Source organism: Narcine bancroftii, chromosome 3 (assembly GCF_036971445.1).
Source record: "Narcine bancroftii isolate sNarBan1 chromosome 3, sNarBan1.hap1, whole genome shotgun sequence".
Lineage (NCBI taxonomy): Eukaryota > Metazoa > Chordata > Chondrichthyes > Torpediniformes > Narcinidae > Narcine > Narcine bancroftii.
In genome coordinates, this window is record NC_091471.1 from 82,511,625 (window position 1) to 82,528,159 (window position 16,535).

The following is a 16,535-nucleotide window of genomic DNA, read 5'->3' on the forward strand; positions in this document are numbered from 1 at the left end:
CACTCATTGGGATAAGTTGCAGTATCACAGCATCAGCAACATTAATTTTTGATACAGATGCACCAAAATTCTTACTTGCTGCAGCCAGACAGGATTCTAAGATACATTAAATACAATATTAAAATTTTAAATTACCATAAATGCAAGAGATAATAAATATCAAAGGATAGATTAATAAATATTCACAATCGCAGTAAGTGCAAGAAAAAAATGGCATTCATGTGGTGCAGACAGATCTTTTACTGGTCCTAGGATAGTTTATGGTTAGAGTTAAGTAAGTCTGAGAAGGCTTCAAGGGTCTGATTTTTGTTGGATCTGGGGTTATTGAACTTCAGGCTTCTGTATTTTCTGCCTGAAAGAAGCAGTGAGAAGAAGTTATGACCAGGGTGATGGAGGTCCATTATAATGTTGACTACCTTCTTGAGACAACATCACATACAGGATTTCAAATGACAGGGGATCAGTGCCCAAAATAGGTTTGGCTAGATATGCCAATTTCTTGAGCTTTCTGCATTCAAGTTTCCAAACTGTGATGCATCCAATTAATATCCTTCTCACATGCCACTTGTAGAAATGTTATAGATACTGATGATTGTGCAAAGATCAATTTCATCTGTAATACTCAGATAATGTAGTTGTCATGACCAGTAATATCTGGAAAAATGAAGGCTTTGTTTGCTAACTGATGAATAACATTTGGACCAGGAAAATGTTGGGCAAATCTTATCTCCAAAAATAATCTGCTTCCTACTGATCTTCAATCAAATTGCTACCAAGTCCTCACCATCAACAATTTGCTGGTCACAGCTGAACAGAAAGTTAATGGGTCATCTATATAATTGCAAGTGAAATGTATGTTAGCTATGCAATTGAAAATGGTAACACAACAGAGAGTTAAGATATACTAAACTGAAAGAGAACCATGGTCTGATTGAATTTTCTTGATTAATAAGGACTTCATAGGTTATGAGAGAAGGCAGAAGAATGTTTAATGCCTCATTAAACATACTTAAAATTCGGTTAGATAAATTTTTACATGATAGAGGAATTAAGGGATATGTGGAGAAGGAGGTAGGTGGAGTTAGGCCATAAATTAGATCAGCCATGATCGTATTGAATGGCGGAGCAGGCTCGATGGGCCATTTTTGGCCTACTCCTGTTCCTACTTCCTATGTTCCTATGTTCCTAATAGGGTTGAAAGGAAAAATACATCAGCCATAATTTGAAAGATGAAGCAGACTTAATGGGCTCAATGGCCTAATTCTATTTTTATGGTCTAAAAGTGAACAATGCACAGTTCTGAAGTCCATACTATGAAAAGTACATTAAATAACTGAAGAGATAGATTTAAGCTTTTCAAGGAAACTGGGCAAAGAACGAAAAAGGATAAGACTGGGCAGGATTTTTATCTTCAGAATGGGATGATATTAAATAGACAAAAAAGAATAAAAATAGAGATGCTGACATTTTGTGTGAGAATCCAAATTCAGGTTTCAGAAATATACGGTGGCTATTAAATTGAAAATAGGAAAAGTTTTCTTACACATAGAATGGGTAGAACATGGAATTTACTTGTCTAGGAAACAATAAATTTACTTGGATGCCTACTACAATAGATAAAGGAGCACTGTGGAAAGATCTTCAGAGAGCATTGTGAAGTATGTATACAAAGGCCGAGATTAGCAACACCGAATGCCTATTTTCTGTGCTCTTCATTCTATGTAAATAATTAAAATGATAGATTCGTGAAGTATGGTCCAATTTATATAATTGTAATAAAGGCAAGCAGCAGAAGACAAGTATGTAAGAAACCAAACAGAGCAGATGTTCAAGGCCAGACATTCCTGTTGTGACACAAGAACGAGTTTAGTTTCTGCCCTGAGTAGAATTTTGTGATTCCTTTTTTTTGTGTCAACTGAGTCCCATAAGCATCCATGGTGTTTTCAAGTTCATTTTTAGTCTTTCCACCCATTATTTAGAAATTTTATTCAGCAGTACTTCATTCTTCCCATTAAAACAGAAGCTATTCGGAAGCCAGTTAGAATGTGAATTTAAAGAGGCAAGAGGATAATTTTGTAAGTATTTTCAAAAATTATATATTTTTTTATTACTTTACAAATGGTCTTTTATGTAACTATCATAATGACTTTGCAATCCTTTATATTATATTATATCAATAGATTGTTAGTTATTTATTTCATTTTAAAGGATTCCCATAATTTTTCTTTTATTTATATTATGCCAGTAATTATTTTAAAGGATAAGTGCCTGTACAGCAGTAGACATTTTGGACAGTAGAATTATTAAATACAGGAAAGAAAAAAGATGCTACTGTTTTGATCTAAAATTAAAAACATAGATTGCTGAAATTAGTCAACAGGTGGAGAGAGAAGATGTTATGAAGACGAGTCATTGACCTGAAGAGTCACATCCCTCGCCATGAATTCGGCCTGACCCGCTGTGAGGTCACTGCCGCAAAGAGCTGGAAGTCCATGTTCAATCCTGGCCTCAGGTGCTCTCTGTGTAGACTTTGCATGTTCTCCCTGTGACGTGTGGGGTTTCTCCAGGTGCTCTGGTTTTCCTCCACATCTCAAGGATGTTTATCACATATTGGCCATTGTTCATTATTCCTAATGAGCAGGCGAGTTGTAGAATCTGCAGGCAATTGATAAGAATATGGTTTAGAATAAATGTGTTGTTGATCTGTGGTCTGGGCTCAGTGGGCCGAAGGGCCTGTTTCTGTGCTGTATCGTGATACAACTGCAACACTCCCTGTATTTATTTTGGATTTTCAGATGCTTTCTGTCCATATTTTGTACAAACATGGACTAAGCACCCAGTAATATCAAACCATTGTCAATAACTCTAACTAGGCGTAACTAGCAACTTGGAGGCCTGAAACAGTCCTTCATTTTCTGAAAAACAAAGAAGTAGAATATGTTTTGGTGGTGTTTATTGTATTGAATGATAAAAGAATGGTGGTCTAGGCTTGGCTTGGCAAGGAATGTCAACTCTAGTTTGTATTCTTACGCTGTTTAAAGTAATTCATCATCCTATGTTCACTAGTTATTTCTTCAAAGACAAATGTCAATGTGTGTCCTCCTCTGTCCATCATACAGACCAATTTCAGATCCATTGTTTCCATGCTGTGCCTCATTCCCTCTTGGCACCTACCTGAGCATGTATCAGCATAGAGCCAGCTACTTCTGTGGAATTAGCTCAAGACTTAGAAGAGCTGCAAATGAGTGAAATGCAGTCATCATGGAGACTAGGGATCTGAGTGGAAGAGGGCGGAGATTATTGTTGCTTTTTGAAGAGGAAATGTACTTATCTTGGCCTGAAAGCTCAGGGACTATCTCGTGTAACTCCTCTTAAAATTAGCTTTGAATTGTGAGACTTGTTAGTTGAGAGGTTGGGTTTGAGCAGGAAGTCCAAAACCAGCATCTGCAGCATATTTGGGGAAGATCTTCATAACCTGCAGGGAAACATGGTGATTGGAACATTAGTTGGAGCTTCTTGGGGCAGTGGGGACACATGAAGTAGTAGATTCCAGAACATAAAGTCCTCAGTGGCTTCCGTATTAGAAATAAGCCTGACAAAGCACTCATTGTCTGTCATAAATTGACCCAAATCCTCCAATCCCTGTTGATAAATCTGTTTTTACAATTCTCCCACCAATGTCTTTTGTGCCCCTTCTTCTGATATAGATCTGGCCTGTTCTCACTGAAACAGTTGCTTCGAATGTGGAGCTCTATAATCCCCACCAGTGAGCCATCCCCAATCATTCAGCATTCACTTCCAGTTTACTCACCAAGCACAACGTTCTACTTTTATTCCATTTTTTTTAACTAAGGGAGTTTACGTCAAGACTAGCATTTTTGCCTATCACTCATCATGTAACCACTGCTACTCAACACCAGTGCTCCTCAAGGCGTACCCATTCCACTACTATCTCCCCTCCTTATCCATGAACGTACAGCTAAATACAGTTCTAACTCCGTCTTCACATTTGGGTATGACACCACAGTAGTGGGCCAGGTTTCAAATAATGATGAGATGAAAAATAAGTGCCAGGTGAAGGAAGCAGTCATTGATGTCCAAAGAGGGAGCAGAGTCTACATTAATGGAGCTGATATCAAAAATGTAGATAGCTTCAAGCTCTTCTAACAGAGCAGAGCGGTCATCAAGGCAGCGGTCATCGTCGCAGAGGGCTGAGTCAGAGTGGTAAGGCTTTGGCTCAACAGGCTTCAGAAAGAACAGATAAGAGGCAAGAGATTGTAGGAGTTGAAGTAAGAAATGGCCATCCTTTACAAGGAACAAAAAGGATTTTGCAGATAGGCACAGGTAAGGGCAGGTTTTAGATATCCTATTTTTTTGTTCCTCTAGACATAAACAGGTGGAAAGGCAGCCAAGGAAGGGAAAGCTCCTCATACAGAATGTGGGTCATCAGAGAAGCCAGCAGAATCCCTGACGACTTCATCTGTGAGACATGCATCCAGCTACAGCTCCTGACAAGCTGAGTTAAGGAATTAGAGCTGGAGTTTGATGAACTCTGGATCATTTGGGAGGCAAGGGGGTGAAAGACAGGAGTTACAGGGACACTATCACACCTAGAAGGCTGGAGCAGGGTGAAAATAAGGAAGGGAAAGGGAACAGGCAGGCACTGCAGGGGACGTTCCCCTCAGTAATGTACTGTATGCCATTTTAGATACTGTTGGGAAGTTGACATACCAGGGATAAGACACGGTGATCAGGTCTCTGGCACAGAGTTTTGTCTTGTAGCTAAGAAGGGAAGGGAGGAGAAGAGGTGAGCTGTAATGGGATTCCATAGTTAGGAGACAGATAAGAGGATCTACAGAAGAGATCAAGTATTCCAGATCTTAGGTTGCTTTCCTGGTGCCAGGGTCTGAGATATCACAGAGAGAATTCTCAGAAGGGAGGGCGAGCAGCCTGATGTCATGGTCCATGTAGGGACCAATCACGTGGGTAGAATTCAGGAATTTAGGCACTAGGTTGAAAGGCAGGAGCCCCAGGGTTATGATCTCAAGATTGCTACCTGTGCCATGTACTAGTGAGGTTAGAAATAGGAGGAAATTGCAGCTTAACATGTGGCTAAAGACATGGTACAGGAGGGAGAGCTTCAGGTTTCTGGATCATTCGGCTCTCTTCAAGGGAGAAAGTGGGACTAGTTCTGATAGGATGGTTTGCATCTGAACTGCAGGGGAACTAATAGCCTTGCAGGAAGGTTTGCTAGTGCTGCTCCGGTGAGTTTAAACTAGATCTGCAGGGGGAAGGGAACCAGAGTGCCAGAGCAGATAGAGGAGTGGAGGAAGGAAAAGATTATGTTAAAATTGCATGCACCGTTAGAAGTCAATGGGTAGTACCTGGAGAGAATTTTCTAAAGTGGAAGCTACAGCAAAAAAACTCACAGCCACCACCTTGGATGCTCTGAGCAGTGACATCATAATAGATGCCTGAGGCACGTGCTGGGCTGGAAACACGGGATAAGGAGGACCCCTGACGGTGTCCTCTTCTAATGACTGCCCCGCCACACGGCAGTACAAACGGGGCCGGTTCACCGTGAGAGAGTGTGCCACCACACAACCCCCCCCCCCCCGAACTGGCTTACACATCCCGCCGCTTGGGCTTAGCCATTTAAACCAGTCACGAGAGGTCCAAGTGTGTTGCCTTTAGGCGGTCTACTTTGAACAGTTCATTTTTGCCCCCAATGTCTAATGAAAAAGTTTTGCCGCACCACTGGAGGACTTTGTATGGGCCCTTATATGGGTGTTGCAAAGCTGCAGTGTGCGGTCCGCGCCAAACGAAAATGAATTCTGCCGAGTCCAGGTCTTTGGGAAGATGGGCTGGTTGGGCACCGTGATGCATAGGAGGCGGGGGTGGGGGGGGGTGCTAACGAGGCGAGCTTGCTGCGTAGGTCTGCCAATAGGTTCAGGTGCTCAGTCATAGAGTCGGATTCTAGGCCGAAGAACTCACCAGGCAACAAGAGTGGCGCGCCGTACACCAGCTCTGCAGATGATGCCTGTAGATCCTCCTTGGGTGCTGTTCTGATGCCGAGGAGGACCCAGGGTAGTTTGTCTGCCCAGCTGGGATCTGTGAGGCGAGCCATGAGGGCTGACTTCAGGTGGCAGTGAAATCTCTCCACCAGGCTATTTGGTTGCAGGTGATAAGCCATGGTGTGGTGGAGTTTAACTCCCAGTAGGTTTGCCAATTGAGTCCAGAGGGCAGAGGTGAACTGGGAGTCTCTGTTGCTGGTGATGTGTGCCGGAACTGCGAACTTGGCGATCCAGTGGGAAAACAAGCTCCTGGTGGATGTCTCAGAGGAAGCCTCCTTGATGGGAATGGCTTCCGGCCTTCTCATGGTCCGGTCGACTACAGTAAGCAGGTAGCGCACCTCCCTGGTCACCGGCAGTGGGGCCCACAATGTCAACATGTATGTGTTGGAACCTTTTGACAGCTGGGTCGAACTGCTGAATTGAGATCTGCACATGCCAGTGGACCTTGGAGGCCTGGCACTGAGTGCAGCTTCTCGCCATCTCAGCTACCTCCTTCTTGAGCCCGTACCACATGAACCACTCCACCACCATACACACCAATGCCTTCACCGATGGATGTGCTAGATTGTGGACCATGTTGAAGGCCCACGATCTCCACTACGGTGGGACTACTGGGCTTGGTGAACCAGTGGAGACGTCACAGAGCAATGTGTCCAGGCTGTTTGGCAACCGAATGTCCTGGAGGTGGAGCCCCTAAATGGGAGTCCAGAGGGCTTGCGTCTCTGCATCTTCCCTCTGCGCCTACACCAGCTGAGTGTAGTTGAGGCCAGGGGTGAGGGTGTTGACTGCCGGTCAGGAAAGTGCATCTGCCACAACGTTATCTCTGCCTTCCCTATGCCAGATGTCGGTGGTGAACTCCAACACATAGGAGAGATGGCCACAGATCCTTGGCCATCGCGAGGGCCTGCATGAGAGACTTGTGGTCAGTGAACACAGTGAATGGCCTGCCCTCCAGGAAGTACCAGAAGTGCCAGATGGCTAGGTATAGTGCCAGGAGCTCCCAGTTGAAGGCGCTGTACTTGAGCTTCGGCGGTCGAAGGTGCCTGCTAAAGAAAGCCAACAGGCGCCACTGTCCGTCAAGCGACTGCTTGAGCATGCCCCCAATGGCTGTGGCTGAGGGGTCTACTGAGAGTGTGCTGTGTTACTCTGGGTGCAGGTGAACCAATAAGGTGGCGCTGGCCAGAGCGTCCTTTATTGCCGCGAAAGCATTCTCTGCTTCTTCAGACCAAACCAGGACTTTTTCTTTAAGGACGATCAATGAGTACAGCGGCCGCATGATGTGGGCAGCGCCAGGAATGAAACAATGATAAAAATTCACCATACCTACGAATACTTGCAGGCCCTTAAAGGTGGTGGGTTTGGGGAACTGCCGTAAGGCTGCGACTTTTTCTGGTGCAGGACCGGCTCCTGCTGCCGAGATGGTGTGACCCAGGAACTGCAGCATCTGCTTGCCGAACTGGCACTTGGCCATGTTGACTGTGAGGCTAAATTCTGCCAGGCGGGCAAACAGGGCACGGAGATGGGCCTTGTACTCCGTGTGGTCAGGATGTCATCAAGGTATAAAAACACAAAGTCCAAATCCCTGCCCACTGCATCCATGAGGCGCTGGAAAGTCTTGGCCGCATTTTTAAGTCTGAAGGGCGTGCGCAAGAATTCAAACAGGCTGAACGGTGTGATGATCGCCATCTTACTGATGTCATCGGGATAGACTGGGATTTGATGATAGCCTCAAACCAGGTCGACTTTCGAGAAGACCTGGGTGCCATGGAGGTTGGCTGCAAAATCCTGGATGTGAGGGATTGGGTAGTCCAGCGTAGTCGTGTCATTCAGGCGCCAATAATCCCCGCAAGGTCACCAGCCTCTGTAAGATTTGGGGACCATATGAAGAGGGGATGCCCAGGGTCTGTCAGAGCGGCAGATGATACCCAACTCCTGCAGGCAAGAGAACTCCTTCTTGGCTAACTGCAGCTTCTCAGGTGGAGGTCATTGAGTCTTGCCGTGCGGTGGGAGAACTTGCGTAGAGATTTGGTGGTAGACCCTGTGCTGGGGCAAGGCAGCAGTCAACCACAGCTGCAGGATAGAGGGGGAATCGTCAAGTATGCTGGAATACTCGTCCCTGGGGGCGGTGATGGCGGCTATTTTGGGCTTGCAGGCATCTGTGGCATCGAGGCAGACCAAGTGGAACATGCAAGCATTAACTAGTCTTCTGCCCTTCACATCTACCAGCAGGCCATGTGCCCTGAGGAAGTCGGCCCCCAAGAGCGCGGTACCCACTGTGGCCAGCATGAACTTCCAGCAGAATTTATCTTTCCCAATCTGGATCTGTGCCCTGCAGGTGCCAAAAGTTTTGATGGCGGAACCGTTGGCTGCCCGCAGGGTGGGACCACGAGGTTAGATGCGAGTCTCAAGGGCAGTCGGGGGCAAGACATTCAGTTCCACTCCAGTGTCTACAAGGAAACGCTGACCGGTGGACTTATCGGTCATGAGCAGGAGGCTGTTTGCATGGCCAGCCACTGCAGCCATCAACGGCGGCTGGCCCAGTCATTTCCTTGGTAGGTACAGGGTTGCCTGCACTTGCGAGCTTGTGACCTCAGTGTTGATGATAGAAGCACCAAGTGGGGTGGTGCTCCTCTGGCTTGTGCTTGGTGGGGGTGCTGTGACTGACTGGCTCCTACATGGGTGACCTGGCTGAGGACGGCTTCGTTCTCTCTTTTGGTGCACCAGAGGATGTCCGCTCGGGCTGTGACTCGTCGTGAGTTACTGAAGTCTTCGTCCGTCAGCAGGAGCCGAATGTCTTTGGGCATCTGCTCCAGGAAGATCTGGTGAAACATAAACAGGGCTTGTGATCTTCCACCAGCACAAGCATCTCATCCATGAGGGCCGATGACATTCGGTCTCCCAGCCCGTCCAGATGCAGGAGTCTGGAGGTACGCTATTGTGGGGAGAGAAAGAGATTTTTGAGGGAAGGGTATTTAACCTCAGCTGGTGGGTTGTGGATGAAATCATCCGCCCTGGCTGCTGTCTCCTCATCTAGCATGCTCACAACATGGTAAAACATGTGGAGATGTTCCTGAGGCGAAACTGCGCCTCCACCTGCCTGAACCACATATGCGGGCAATGGGTCCAGAAGAGGGGCAGTTTCACAGCGATGGCATTGATCTCGGCTGGATTCATGTTGGGAGACCAGATAGGCATCTGGACTCATCGGGGTCACCAATGTGGCGGGAGTTACAGCAAAGAAACTCACAGCCACCAGCTTGGATGCTCTCAACAACTGTTTTATTCAAATCCCGTGCGCGGCTCTTTAAGGGCAGCGTGAGCTCAGCTACTGCGTGAGTGGTGACGTTATAACGGCCGCCTGAAGCGCGCACTGGGCTGGAAACACGGGGTAAGGAGGACCCCCAATGGCACCCTCTTCTCATGGCTGCCCTGCCACACGGCGGTACAAATGGGACCGGTTCGTCACAAGAGAGTGCGCCATCATAGTACATCCATTTCAATGCAAGGACTGTTGGTAGGAAAGGCAAACAAGCTTAGAACACGGATTGGTATGTGGAATTATGGCCATTATAACACTTAGTGAAACTTAGTTGCAGAACGGGCAGGGGTGGCAGCTCAATATTCTGGGCTTCCATTGCTTCAGACACGATAGAATTGAGGGGGACAGGGGATGAAAAGGGGAGAAGCGGCATTGCTCATCATAAAAAATATCACCGCTGTGCTCAGGCAGGACAGACCAGAGGGGCCATCTATTGAGATTATATGGGTGGAGCTGAGCTTCTCTACCCAAAAATCACAAGAAGCATCAGAGGGTTGTGAATGTGACTCAGGCCATCAAACAAGACCCTCCTCCAGCGACTCCATCTATACCTCTCACTACCTTGTGAAAACAGGCAGCACCTTAAAAAAAAATCATCCCAACCTAGCCATGAACCCTTAACCCTCCTCCAATCAGGAAGAAGATTCACGAGCATGAGATTATGCTCCATCAAACTCAAGGAGAGTTTCTTTCCTGCTGATGCCAGCCTCCTGAATGAACCCCTCAATAATAAATCTGTGTTGCCTTTGATCTGTAACTCTCTCTCTCTGTCACTCTGTGCTTCTGTACTGTGTCTGCCTTACTATCCAATAGGCGAGATGTGTAGCTGGACTTTTTGCAAATTAAACTTTATGGCAGAATCTTGGCATGTGCAGCAATAAAGTTGAACGAACTCAAACCTTCTTGTACCATTGAAACCAAATGGAAGGAAAACTGGACAGATTCCCTCATTTTTTTTGGTGATCCACTGTGCCAGTTTAAGGAGCTGAATATCAACCTCGGTTATTTTGGATTGCTCTAGGATGATTTGGTGGTGGAGGAATTGTCTACATGACGAGCTATGCCAGACTTATTTGTTATCTCCCTTAGTCAGTCATGGTTAACCAGCTTGGAGAGAGAATTGTTGGCTTTTTGTTCGATTTATCAACAAAGCACTTCTGTGAACTAGAAGTCTTTGCCCCTTGTTTTCACCTCATTCCATTGAACTTGTAACCCAATAGAATTTGGCCTTTTACCCAGTAATTATTTTTCATTTTGTTATGTCTGAAAGAGGAACATACTGTATATTGCATTGAAAAATGCTCCATGAGTTTGGAATGCTAATATTTAAAATATGAAGACAGCAGTACTGTCAGAAATAATTTCAATACAGGCTTTTCCAGTGAATGCTTGTGTATGTTGGGTGTCCAATATCAGTGATGAAAGGATAAATCCAGTGGAGTGTTATTGCCACTAAAAATATTATAATTAACAGAACAGCTGTAATAGGCCATTGCATTACTCACAACTACCATCTATAATTTTCAAACAAAAATAGCTTCACAGCTTGAACAAATCTTTTCTTCAGTTCAGGATCAGATATATTGCTCGACTAACATTAATTTTTATTACAGAAGTTTCTCTAAAATTGGCAGAGCAATGCCGCTCACAAAGCTGCTGCTTTGCAGATCCTGTGAGCTTGCGGATCCTATCAGTCTTGACCCCAGCTGTGACTTCAAGATTCAAGATTCAATTTATTATCATTTCTTTTTACAGATTCACCACTGGCAGGAATTGCCTAAGAGCTTCTTACAGTCAGACTTACAGTTAGGCTTACAGAGAGAGAGAGAAAAGCAAAAGCAAAAGAGATTTCCCCCCCCCCCCCCCCCCCAGAGTCACCAAGCATCTGTAGATTCACCTCCAGCACTCTTGCACCCACACAGAGTCCAATCCAAACCATTGGCAACCCAAGCTCCAGATCCAAACATCCAACACAGTCAGGAACCCTTCAACACCCTCAGCACCTCCTCGCATTCTGGTTCCAATATCTGGTATCCCTTCAGCCAGTTTGAGCCAGTTTCCAACAGTCCACAGCAAGTCTCCTGACATCAGTCTCTAGCAGCTCAAGGCTTATGGGGTTCCTCGCCTCAATCTGCCAACAGCCTGCTGCATGCACTGGTCCTTCAGCCACAGAACACCCTCACTGGTTTGCTGCTGTGGTCACTCTCCCCATAAATAATCTCCTTTGCTTCTACTCAGTCGGGGGGGGGTGATCTTCCCATCCTATGGTGCCCTGCTCCAGTCTTTCACTTCCCCAGAATCTGCGGTCCTTCATGGCTGCTTCCGATTAATAGGCACTGCCATCTTGGGTGCAGAGCCACGGTTATAAGATTTCAAATAAGACCACCATTGACTCCATCAATGAGCCGTTCAAAGCCCATGCAGAGCCGATGACAGTGGATTGGGCAGCTGGAGCCAGCAGGAGCACTGCATCTCTGCTCCCTCGCTCTCTTTGGGTCCACACCAGTAGTAGGACTGCCGCTACAACAGCTCTGGCAGCACCGTGAGGTTTCATATTCTCTTTGTGACCATCTGGATTGGCTTTGGTTGCTCTGGTTTCTTCCCAGATAGGTGGTTTGGCAGGTTGCTTGGCACTGTCCACTGCCCTTAGTGTAGGTGAGTGGTAAAATTTGGGGCAAGATGTTGGACATGTGAACTGCATCAAATCGGATTAATGTAGCATTAGGTTCAGTAGAATAAATGAATGTTTGATTCCTGGCATATACTTTGTGGGTTGAAGGGCCTGTTTCATGTGCTACATGCTTGATGCAATTCAATGTATTATTGTAATAACATCTCTCATGTACATATTGTTATTGACATGGTTCACAGTGAAGTATTAAATAAAAACATATTTTTTAAAAGTTTGCAAATGACACACAGTTGTCGGCCTCATCAGCAACAATGATGAGTTGCACTGCAGAGAAGGGGTGGAAAATCTTGTGAAATGGTGCAAGAGTAAAAACCTGAGTCTCAACATGGACAGGACAAGCAGATGATCGTGGACTTCAGGAGGGCCAGGAACAACCCACCCTCCACTACACATCAACAAATCTGTAGTTGAGGGATTGGACAGCACAAAGTTCTTTGGAGTTCACTTAATTAGTGACCTATCATGGACACACAACATCTCCTCTCTTGTCAGGAAGGTGCAACAGTGTCTGGATTTCCTGAGAAGACTGAAGTTGGCAAGGATACTGGCCACCATTATGTCAACCTTCCACAGGAGTTCTAACAAGAGCATCCTGGCTGGCTGAATCACAGTGTGGTACGGTTGATGCAGAGAAATGGATTGGTGGTCAATCCACAGGACCATAAGAGTGGTAGAGAGGATCATGGAGTCTCCATTTCCTCATTGATGTGATCTTTGTCTGAAGAGGGCACGCAAAATCATTGAGGACCCCTTCCACCCAGCACACAGCGTCTTTCAGTGGCTGCTGTTGGGAAAGACATACATATGTATCAGAGCCAGCACCAAGTAGGCTAAGGATGACCAAAGAAACTGCTCACACAAACCATCCAAGACTTTCTATTTCATGAACAATTTTTTTTTGTATATATGAATACTTCTCCTGCAAGTCTTTTGTTTATCCTTATATGTGTTGTCTGGTTGTGTGTCTGTGTATTTTGCACCAAGGACTAGAGAATGTTGTTTCATCAGGTTGTACTTGTACAATCGGATGACAATAAACTTGACTTGCCTTGGTGCAGACATTAATTATCTCCCAACATTTTGTGCTGCTACTTTTATTTACAAAATTACTTTATAAAAGATGTCACTGAACTGCATACATCATTCTTGCAATTTTTTTCACTTTAACAATCCATATATTTCTAATCATTCATCATTCAATTGTAGAAAATAGGAAATAAGGACAAGAGTAGGCTGTATAGATCCTGAGCCTTGTAGCTCAGCACGATGCTCCAGCGTGATACCTATATTCCTTGATTCCCATAATTTCCAGAAATCTATCAATTTCTAGGGTAGATAAATCCCTGGTTCTGGACTCTTCAGTTAAGGAAAATATTTACATTTTCAAGCCCTTTAAGAATTTCACATTTCTAATTTCATGCTTCTAATATCAAAAGCATATCTTTCTAGTTTGTTCAATCTCTCTGCACTCATCTATGCATTCCTGCAATCAGTTTAGAAAGTCTTTCCTGCATTCCCTCAATTAGAAGTACAGTCCAACCTTTCTCAGGTAAGGAAATTAAAACTGTCTACAATCATCCAGTTACACAAATGTGATAAGATTTACTGACACCTAAAATTATAATTGCATTTTGAACTGATATTTTGGCCTCGTAATGGATTTGTATTAATCCTTAAAATTAAAATCTTTCGATATAAAATATATATTTCTTAGTAAAATAAGTTATAGATATAAAAATATTTCTATTGAGGGAATTGTGGGCTGGATACAGGGTCACACACAGGTCATAGCACTTTTCCAGATAAACCATTGAATTCAGAAAGAGTGTTCATTTTTGGAGTCGACATGTCTTTGAAAGAGAGAACTAATGGAACTGAAGTGGATTTTAATTGATTCAAGAACAATTATTAAAATGGAAGTATTTAAATACTCAAGAAGAACTGCTGATGAAGGGCATCTGTTTAAAGAAAACAGGTTTTTGCTTGTGGTCATCAGACTTTCAGGAACTAAACCATTAAGCCTCTTGGACTAAGATGAGGTCAGATGTTTTTAAGGATGTAGGTGGTTTGGAAAAGGCAAAAGGTTTTGCAGAAATGAAACTGAAACTGTGCTAATGTCAGGTCACATGATGTCAGAGACCCATATTACTGAACAAATCAGACATTTTGAATCAGAAGACTGAAGTGTGGAGAGACTAGAGAAATGGCATCCTGGAAAGAGAGGATTGGGGCAGTATTCAAGAAAGAGAGGGAGATGCTGTTCTGTGTTGTATCATCCTTATCACAGTAGATACACGACATAAGTGGCTTTTAAATAAGTAAGACATTTAAGATATATAAGTTAGATATTTAAAAGCCTCTTATGTTGTGTATCTAAGAGGTAACATTTCCAAATCCTTTGAAAAGGATCTGGGTTCTTCTTATTAACAGAAGGAACACCCAGTGGTATTTTAAAACAAAATAACCACTCTGACTGCTCTTTTAAGAAAAGAGAGGCATTCTTATTTGTGCTCAAAAGATGGCCACTCCTGTTTGAAGAATACCTCTCTGAAAGGAAATCTGAAAATATAATTTTTAAAAGTGCTTCATAATTATTTCTGAACTGTGATTTAAAAGGATCCTCAATGTTCAACATGAAGTTTGAAAATGGAATTTAAAAATAGAGTTTTTCAGAATCAAGGTTAAACTGTAATGATTTGGGACTTTTACACACACACACATTTACATTTGCACATAGTGGAGTTAAATTTAGAGTTAAGGTTAGAGATAAGTAAGATGTTACTAATAATTTATTGAAAACTATTGTTTCGAATTTACCATTGTCTGGTGAGTTTTCCATTGCTGTTTCTTTGTTAGTACTAATAAGATTTTTATTAGTTCATAACAGCTTTCGTTAACTGATGTATGTATCCCTTTGAATGTTTGCCCAATATTTCACCCCTTAGCAAATATTCTGGTTTTTGGCTTTGAGCCCCAAAGTGGATGGCATCACATTTTCCCACATTGTATTCCATTTGCCACATACTTGACCGCACACTCAGTTTATTCATATCCCCTCAAAGCATCTTTAATTCTTCCCCAGTACTTGCAATCATATCTAGTGTTGGATCCACAGAAAACATAGAAAATATTACATTTTGTCCCTTCAGTCACATCATTGGTATAGAATGTGAATAATTGGGTCCAAAGATTGATTTTTGTGATATCCTACTATTCACATCCTATTAATATAAGAAAGATTAATGTTTTCCTTTCCTTTGTTTTCTATCCACTAGACAATGAAAATTTTTCTTCCTGAATACTTTTGGGTGCATTTTATGGAATTTTGGCTATCAAGCATGAAAATCACTTTAAAATGTTCCTATCACATCCCATTTTTTAAGATGCAACCTAATTTTGTGATTTCCTGTCATACTTTAAGACTGGTTCAAGCATACAAAACCAAGTCATTGAAAATTTATTTTCTGCATTTGCACTTGAAGATCTTCCCTACTGATCTTGGTGCAGTCAGTGATGAACATGGTGAAAGGTTTCACCAGAACATTGCGACTTTGGAAAAGCAGTATCAATGCAATTGGAATGCATCAACACTGGCCAACTATTGTTGGACACGAGCACAAGGGGCATCAGATGCTAAGTACAAACGAAAATCAGCAACAAAACATTTTTAGGTCAGTTGAACTAATGTGATGTGCCAGCATCATTATGCGATTAAATATGCTAAATTCAATAAAAGTTAATTTAATGTTTCTCCAACTTCCTACATAATACAAGAAATCTGAAATTATCTTTGTATTCAGTTCAAAGTTGTTTATCATAATCCCCATTTTTTAAAGGAAGCAAACCTTTTCAAAAAAATTGTGGTCCGGTGTAATTAATTCTCAATCAATGCCAAATTATTACCTGCACTCCCATGTGATCTGAGTTTATTGATAGACTCTTAGGCAATCTTCCAAAAATTCAAATCCATATTTCCCCTTATCTACCCTACTAGTCACATCATTAAACAACTCCAACAGACTAGTCAAACATGATTTCATCTTTGCAGATTTATGCTGACTCCGCTCAGACCTATTACTCCATTCTATTACAATATTCCTTAGTATAGATTCCCTACCATTACGATTAAGCTAAAAGATAATAGTTTCTTGTTATTTTTCTCACCCTCCTTTCTTTAAGAGTGTGGGTTATGTTTATTGTCATCCAATCCACAAGAACAATTTCAGGACATTTAGAACCTTGCGTAAATTACCAGGGCAACCATCATCTATAAAGGGACAAGATTATCAATCAGTCAGTTCTCACTCCACCACATAGGTTTCAAAATATCCTCTTCCCCAGTTTGTTACTCATCATATTAAACTTGCACAGCATCTTGACTATATCCCATGAATTCACCCTGTGGCGATGGAAAGGCATGTACCTGTATTTAGTCTGGGGGCTATGGGTC

General features: G+C 43.3%; 1 long non-coding RNA gene across 1 annotated transcript in view; it reads right to left on the reverse strand.

Moving 5' to 3' along the window:
- Positions 1-2,126: 2,126 nt before the first annotated feature.
- The window catches only part of LOC138757311 (uncharacterized), a 40,860-nt gene continuing 26,451 nt past the window's right edge, over positions 2,127-16,535 (reverse strand). The window contains exon 3 of the long non-coding RNA XR_011353496.1: positions 2,127-2,655. This is a non-coding gene — a long non-coding RNA (uncharacterized lncRNA). The remainder of the gene's footprint in view (positions 2,656-16,535) is intronic.